Raw genomic sequence first — 8,607 nt, forward strand, 5'->3', positions numbered from 1 at the left:
TTGCACAGACCTGCTTGACCTTACTTGGATTGAAGTGAGGGTTTGGCTTCTGTCTATAGAAGTCAGAAGCCTCCGGTTTTTCCAGCCGAGGCTTGAAGCTGCACGACTGGGCCAGGGGCCGGTCCCCTTCTTGCGGCCTAGATCCTCCTGACACTTGGCAGGTTCGGGGTGTACGGGTGCCGCCTGCACTCGTCGTACTCCCCTAGGATCCTTTCTGCAAAACGGAGCTTACTCCCTGCTACCCTCCGGGGCCTTCACACTTGGCCCTAACTGTGGAGCAGATCTCCTCCTGAGACTCTGCTCCCGGACTGTTCTTCTGAACTGTCCTCACCGTCTGACTTGCCACCCTATGGTGGCTTCCCTATTTATACTCCTACCAAAGTGCTCCCTCTAACTACTTCCTCCTCCCACACCCACTACTCGTTCCCCCTACCTTTGGGTTCCCCCCACTCCAGCCAGGGTCAGGGCTCAGCAGAAACATACATTGCGTCTTGCCCCTCCAGCCGGCCTGGAGCAGTGTAGTGTTGGATGCAGGTGTTTTGGGGTTCCGTGCAGCACTCCCACCTTACCTGAGAGAAGGGAGGCACCACACCTCTGGAGGAGGTGCAGTACCTCTGTGGCGACTGAACCCTCTGTGGCGCCACAGTACCACCAGTGGAACACCGTCGCGAACATGCCGTACACGCCGCACACGCCGCCACCGGGATCAGCCGAATGATTCACTGACCGCCGCCATCTTTGTACAGGAGGAGCGCATGCGCAGTTTTAATGTGATGCCGCTATCTGCCTGCACAAAGATGGCGGCGATCTGACATACTGCGCCGGCGCAAATTCCGCCCAGGCGCCCGACGTCAGCGGTCGCGTGACACCGCGGGACGCCGAGGACAGAGGCCGCCACCGGAGAGGAGACCGGGGGCAACAGGAGAGGTAAATATAATTTTTTTACTTTTTTTCTACGTTTTATTCTTTTTTTACTAATGGTACCCGGGTCTGGAGGAGAGTCTTCTCTTCTCCAGACCCGGGTACCATCTGTGCATTGAACCACATAACATCTGCATGCATAAATGTATACATGCGGATGTTATGCGGTTCAATGCAAGTCAATGGCGGCGATTTCGCTGCGATTACGTACAAGAAATGGTTGTGCTGCGGATTTTTCAGCAGCAGAAATTTCCGCAGCATATGCACAGCACATGCGGATTATCATTGGGAAACATGGCAGACAACATAACATGCGTTTTTCATGTATTTTCGTGACGGAAATGTAGCTGCGGAAACGCATTAAATCTGCATAGTGGGCACACAGCCAAAGAAGTAACAAACTCCCTGTCGAAACGAGCTCACTGCCGGATTCTCAGTTAACTCATTCTGCAGCCAGAAATTTCAAGAGAAAAAAAAAAAGCCTGTAAAAACCAGATAGTGCTCTTTTTCAGGAAACCCATATCATTGAAAGTCTCTAGTCAAGATCAGCCCCGGGCATTATCTAATTTGCACTGTATAGAGCCCCAGTTTAGGGAAGTTAGAATTCTCAGTGCACACTCTGCACTTCCGGATGGACTTGCTTTTGCAAGTTATATATAAACATAAAGGAAGCTGAGTATGGGTCAGACAGTGACTATACAGACTATATGCTACAGGGTTTCACAACTTCTAGCTCAGTGGTAGGTGGTAAAGTGACACCTCGAGAATTGACGTAGAAATCACAGCACTGCATGAAGGACAGTGACACAAGTCGGACCAGTTTTACTGCATTTTACCAAGGTCTGAAAGTCAGAGGGTAACGTTTCCTAACACTGCCATGAGGGTGTAATTACACAGGGACAAATATTACACTAAATGATTGTGTCAGATCCTAAGGGCTTCAGCTGACACAAAATACTTCACACAATTTCTCCTCTGCAATACAACAATAATCACAATAATCCTTAAAGTGTTTTTTTTTCCCATGAACAAAAGTTCATTTTAATCAATACATCGTGGAATAATAATAACTTCCACAATTTGATGTGTTTAAAAAAAATGTTCCTGTGCTGAGATAATCTTATAAATGTGCCCCTGCTGTGTACTGTGTAATGGCTGTGTCTGACTGTACAGGAACCTGGTCTGATCATACCACATCTCCCGGGCAGGGGAGGAATTAAAAATAGAGTATACAGACATTACAGCAGGGGATAGCAAATAATTCTTTCTTTGAGGTAAAACCAATTTTAAAAACAGGCAGAGAAATGTTTTACATTGCAAAAAGAATCAGCTTTGATCCCCTGCTGTACTGTCTGTATACTCTTTTGCTTCCTCCCCTGCCCAGGAGATGTGGTACGATCAGACTATGTTCCTGTACGGTCAGACACAGCCATTACACAGTACACAGCAGGGGCACATTTATAAGATTATCTCAGCGCAGGAACATTTTTTTTAAACAAATCCAATTGTGGAAGTTATTATTATTCCAAGATCTATTGATTAAAATCAACTTTAAAATTAACTTTGTTCGTGGGAAAAACTCTTTAAAGTAATTGCATAGCGTAATAAAAATTCCATCATGGAAAGAGATAAAAAAAAATTCTAACCGTTCACAATTGCTTGCTGTAGATGAATGGAAATATTCAGGTTTACAACTAAATATCAACACCTACCTAACAATTATCACAGCTGAAGGTTTGTTACAATTGCATCCAATCTAAAAAAAAATCTTCTCTGAGCCTTAAAGGGGTTATTCAAGACTATTATTTTTTACTATGGGCCTAATAACGAACAGGTATGTGCTAACTACCTACTTGTTGTGCCCAGCGCCAATTTCTGCTGGAACAGAGCGGCGGTCACAGACTGCTCCTGCCAGCAATTCAGCAGATCGGCAGAACAGCAGCTTTTCTTCTGCTCTGCTCTATTGATTGCCGATGTCATACTGATTGACAGCCAGCTCCCCACTGCCTAACTGCTGGGATACTGCTGTCGATATCAGCATGATGTCAGCAGTCACGCCCCGATGACAGATCAGTCCGGAAGAGATGCTGTGTTGACGCTGAGAAGCTGAATCGCCAGCAGGAGCAGTCAATGACCGACATGTGCTGGTGCTGAGCTGAACACGCAGGTAGTTAGCAACTACCTGCCTGTTAGTTTTTAAGCCCAAAGTAGAAAAAAAAATCACACATAAGGAGGAAAGCACATGCTCCTTTGTGAGCTGTAGAAGGGGAAATCACTCCAAGAATGGCACTGTGCTGATACATGAGAGCTAGTGATAGCAACAACATCCAGCATGTATTACAAAGAGAAACAAGTCCACATGTGAAAAGTCTCAAACTAGGAGAAGGCTGTAAACTGCATATCAGACGGAAGAAATGAAAACTGCTACACCGATGCCTCCATCCTGTGCCAGTCATTGCACAGGTTACCCATCCACTACAGAATACAATAAAAACTAATTAATCCCACCCACAAAGCGCTCCACAGTTCAGCACCATCTTACATCTCCTCCCTCATCTCTATCGCCCCCTACCCGTCCTCTCGATTCCGCTAATATCATCTATAATCTGAACTCCCATCTCAGGACTTCTCTCGTGCTGCACCAGTTTTCTGAAATGCACTACCCCAGACAATCCAATTAATTCCCAGTATCCACAGCTTGAAGCGTGCCCTTAAAGCACATTTCTTTAGACTGGTGTATCACCCAATCTAACTAGTCCCTGTTCTCACCTTCGTGTATGTGAATTCCCTATTTATTATATTAATGGCTGGACCGTAAGATTCAAGCACTTTATTTTTACCTTTCCCCCACCTCCTATTTCCTTATGGATTGAAAACTTACAGTCAGGACCCTCACTCCTCTTGGTATCTGTTGAACTACTCTTTAATGTCTTTATTTTCTGTACAAGTCTCCTCTGAATTATAAAACTGCTGGGGAACATGTTGGTGCTATAGAAATAAAAAGCATTATTATTAATGTTTTATTATTATTTATTATATTATATTATTGTTGTTAATAATAACAATAAAATAATAATAAATAATAATATATAAATAAAAAAATAAAAAAAAAATAATAATAAATAATAATATATAAATAAAAAATAAAAAAATAAAATAATAATAATAATAAAATTGCAAACCCAGTGCAATTTATTTTAATTAAAGACATAAAAGTATTTTTTTCATTTCAAAAGTGTCCACAACATTTAAGGCTTTGGCACATAGCCTGTGGGTTTTGGGCAACCCCGGTATTCATACTACATAACCATACTATTATCACTAATGTAAAGAAAAGCCACATAAGGAACAGAATACAGTAATGCAGCCAAGAGTGGGAACATTGGCCAAAATTATCCACAAAATGGTAAGTGTTTCTTGACTTTCCTTATTATTCAGAGTGCTTGTCCTATTTTATGACGAACAGTAGAAGGCAGCCCTTATATACTGATGTTTCCGGTGCTCGCGGTGAGACATGTCGGAGTGTGTTCACATTAGAGGTAGGGTCACAGGTGATAGGAAAGTGAACAGGTTAATGAACCCTGTAAAATGAGTCACGGGTAACGCTTTGCATTTTTTGGAAGTGAAGCAACGCTAATGTTGGAGGTGCATGTGCAGACAACACAGGAGTGACTACAAAAGAGAGGATCAGTATCAATGTCTCCTTTATAATTCTACACATTTTCTGTTTGGATCCACTAGAGAGGTTGATACTTAAAGTGGTTGTCCCCTTACAGAAAATACTGGTACCCGATGCAGTTTGTCATAAAAAAAAACTGTGCTTTACTCACCATCCCCAGGTCTACCGAGTCTCCGCCGCTGCTTCCCAGTATCTGATATCATCACATTGAGAGTCAATCAGTGCGGTCAGCCCAGAACTTACCGCTCAGCGTCGTTGAGCTCACCAATTGGCTGCCATTCTGTGAATGTGACGCCAATATTAGATACTACAGCAGCTGTGGACTCAGTTCTAGACCTGGGGAAGGTGAAAAAAGCACATACAGTGGTGGCCAAAAGTATTGGCACCCCTGCAATTCTGTCAGATATTACTCAGTTTCCTCCTGAAAATGATTGCAATCACAAATTCTTTGGTATTATTATCTTCATTTAATTTGTCTTCAATGAAAAAAACACAAAATGAATTGTCCTAAAGCCAAATCGGATATAATTCCACACCAAACCTAAAAAAGGGGGTGGACAAAAGTATTGGCACTGTTTGAAAAATCATGTGATGCTTCTCTAATTCGTGTAATTAACAGCACCTGTAACTTACCTGTGGCACCTAACAGGTGTTGGCAATAACTAAATCACACTTGCAGCCAGTTAACATGGATTAAAGTTGACTCAATCTCTGTCCTGTGTCCTTGTGTGTACCACATTGAGCATGGAGAAAAGAAAGAAGACCAAAGAACTGTCTGAGGACTTGAGAAACCAAATTGTGAGGAAGCATGAGCAATCTCAAGGCTACAAGTCCATCTCCAAAGACCTCAATGTTCCTGTGTCTTCCGTGCGCAGTGTCATCAAGAAGCTTAAAGCCCATGGCACTGTGGCTAACCTCCCTAGATGTGGACGGAAAAGAAAAATTGACGAGAGATTTCAACGCAAGATTGTGCGGATGGTGGATAAAGAACCTCGACTAACATCCAAGCAAGTTCAAGCTGCCCTGCAGTCCGAGGGTACAACAGTGTCAACCCGTACTATCCGTCGGCATCTGAATGAAAAGGGACTGTATGGTAGGATACCCAGGAAGACCCCACTTCTTACCCCGAGACATAAAAAAGCCAGGCTGGAGTTTGCCAAAACTTACCTGAGAAAGCCTAAAACGTTTTGGAAGAATGTTCTCTGGTCAGATGAGACAAAAGTAGAGCTTTTTGGGAAAAATCATCAACATAGAGTGTACAGGAAAAAAAAAGAGGCATTCAAAGAAAAGAACACGGTCCCTACAGTCAAACATGGCTGAGGTTCCCTGATGTTTTGGGGTTGCTTTGCTGCCTCTGGCACTGGACTGCTTGACCGTGTGCATGGCATTATGAAGTCTGAAGACTACCAACAAATTTTGCAGCATAATGTAGGGCCCAGTGTGAGAAAGCTGGGTCTCCCTCAGAGGTCATGGGTCTTCCAGCAGGACAATGACCCAAAACACACTTCCAAAAGCACTATAAAATGGTTTGAGAGAAAGCACTGGAGACTTCTAAGGTGGCCAGCAATGAGTCCAGACCTGAATCCCATAGAACACCTGTGGAGAGATCTCAAAATGGCAGTTTGGAGAAGGCACCCTTCAAATATCAGGGACCTGGAACAGTTTGCCAAAGAAGAATGGTCTACAATTCCAGCAGAGCATTGTAAGAAACTCATTGATGGTTACCGGAAGCGGTTGTTCGCAGTTATTTTGGCTAAAGGTTGTGCAACCAAGTATTAGGCTGAGGGTGCCAATGTGGCACCCCTGCAGGGGATTACCACAGGATCCATAGGTGCAGGGAGAGATGTACGCTTGGGCACACACAACACCTTCCACCCCAGGTATGAGGGGAGGAGTCAGTTTCCAGGGAGACAGCAAAGTGGCAGTTAGTCTAGAGACGGGTGAAGGAGGAGAGAGACAGAGAGCTGTTGGCCGGGGACCAGTTAAGCCCTGAACTAGGAAACAGGTCTGTGTTGTGAAAGCACCCTAGAGAGAGGGACGGAGGCTAGAAGGAGAAAGAAAGAGATAAAACTATTATCCCTTTAGCTCACCCGGACACCGGAGTCCGAGATTGCTATTAATTCAGGAATAGCATAGAAAACCCGGACAGATCAGGAGGATCTACTCCCCCTGAAGAGGAAGGGGAAAGAGTTGCCAAACTTGACCAAGTATAGAACCAGGGGCCCAGAAAGAGAATTGGTAGCCCCAAGGAAAGGTCCTCATTGTCAGTTGTGGAGAAGGACCCCAAGGAAAGTGAAGGTGGCAGGTTCAGCTTAAGGCAGGACTGACCCCAAACAACGCACACGTTATTAGAGGAGACCTCACAAATCTCCAGAGTGAATATCTCTACCTGCACCGAAAACCTGGTTACCCTCCTGAACTGTACCTGTTACCGGACATCAGTAAAAGAAAGGTACTGAAACAAAGACTTAATGTGTGTGTGTGCCTACTTTGACATTACTGCCTATAGCGTTCATACAAGCCGTATACCGATCACCTCAGCAACCATACACAGCGCTGGTAACCGACTTTACCAGTTACCACAGGAGGCGTCAGGACACAATTCTCCCATCATCCTCACCCCCATCCCTTTACTGACGGTCCAGGGCACGGAACCGGGAATCGACCAACTATGATCCCCACAGAAGTAACCCATCCATCCCGGTATCCGAGTACCCCTACCCCTGTCGACCGACTCAGTTTGGCGTCACGAACAGGATACCGAGCCCGGTAGAACCGGGTACTGTGTGCTTAAATTGGACTTTATTGAATGTTTTTGTACTGTAAAAAAAAGGCCGTCATTACTGCGTCATAGAGAAATTAAACTGCGTCACAGAGCGGAGAAAGTCGCGGGGGCGCGGCTAAAGGAGCGCGAGGATAGCCCCGCCGTTTTTTTTTTTTTTAGAGTCACCGGTTACTGAAGAAGTTGATGGTAGCGGCTGGCAACGGTTAACTAGGGGGGCACCGTCATGAGTGAAGCAAACAATATCCGAGACCTTGAGGGAGGGGATGCCCAAGACGCAGCAGCAGCCGGTTCCTCAGCGGGTGAGGGAGCCGCAGCATCTGGAGCGATGGCCCCGATAATGCCAATTGCCTTGCCGTATGTACCGGGGGCCAAATGGTTACCGACGTATGAAGGTAAACCCGGTACCTTAGCAGCTTTCAAACGTAAAATGTGTGCGGTGCTGGACATGTATGCAATGACGGGAAAGCAGCGAGCCTCCGTTGTGCAGGGACAATTAATAGGTGCAGCGGAGCTAGATGCTGAGACTTGGAGCGATGCTGATGGAGACTCTATAGAAAATGTGTTTGATAAGCTCAGAGCTGCTTTTGAAAAATGCACACAGTCTGAACTAAGGATGCTATTCTACCAATGCAAGCAGAGACCGCAAGATGCCATCAGAGACTTTGCCCTACGTTTACAAGCGGCACTCCGGTCCATAAAACAGGTAGATCCAGCAAGTGTGCAAGATGAAGATAAATTGCTTGCAGAACAGTTTATGAATGGGTTGAAATCAGACTTTCACCGTCAGCAGGTGCACATGTGGGTCCTAGATCATCCAGATGTGGATTTTAATACCTTAAAGGACCGTGCTATAACTGTACTACGAGACCCATTACCTGCAAAACCTGCAATCCCATTCTGGCAGGTTAATACCTCTCACATGAACTTAGAGCCTACCCCTAAAAACTCTGTAAAAGCGGTAGGACAAGCTGTCGTACCCGAATCTGCTGATGACCTACGTAATCAGGTGTTACAACTAACCAAAAACATGGACTACATGTTAAAACTCTTGCAAGCCAGACCGGAGGCACAACCACCAAGCAAAATCCAGTTAGCTGAATCCCCTGAGGATGTTCCGTGGATGAGGAGAAAGCTCATGTCGCCCGTTCAGGGGACCAACGCACCATTCCGATGCAGAGTCATGTCGCCCATGGAGGGGATCAACAAGTCGCCCGTTCAGGGG

This window comes from Phyllobates terribilis, unplaced genomic scaffold (assembly GCF_046119375.1).
Source record: "Phyllobates terribilis strain yellow unplaced genomic scaffold, ASM4611937v1 Scaffold_11__3_contigs__length_659146591, whole genome shotgun sequence".
Lineage (NCBI taxonomy): Eukaryota > Metazoa > Chordata > Amphibia > Anura > Dendrobatidae > Phyllobates > Phyllobates terribilis.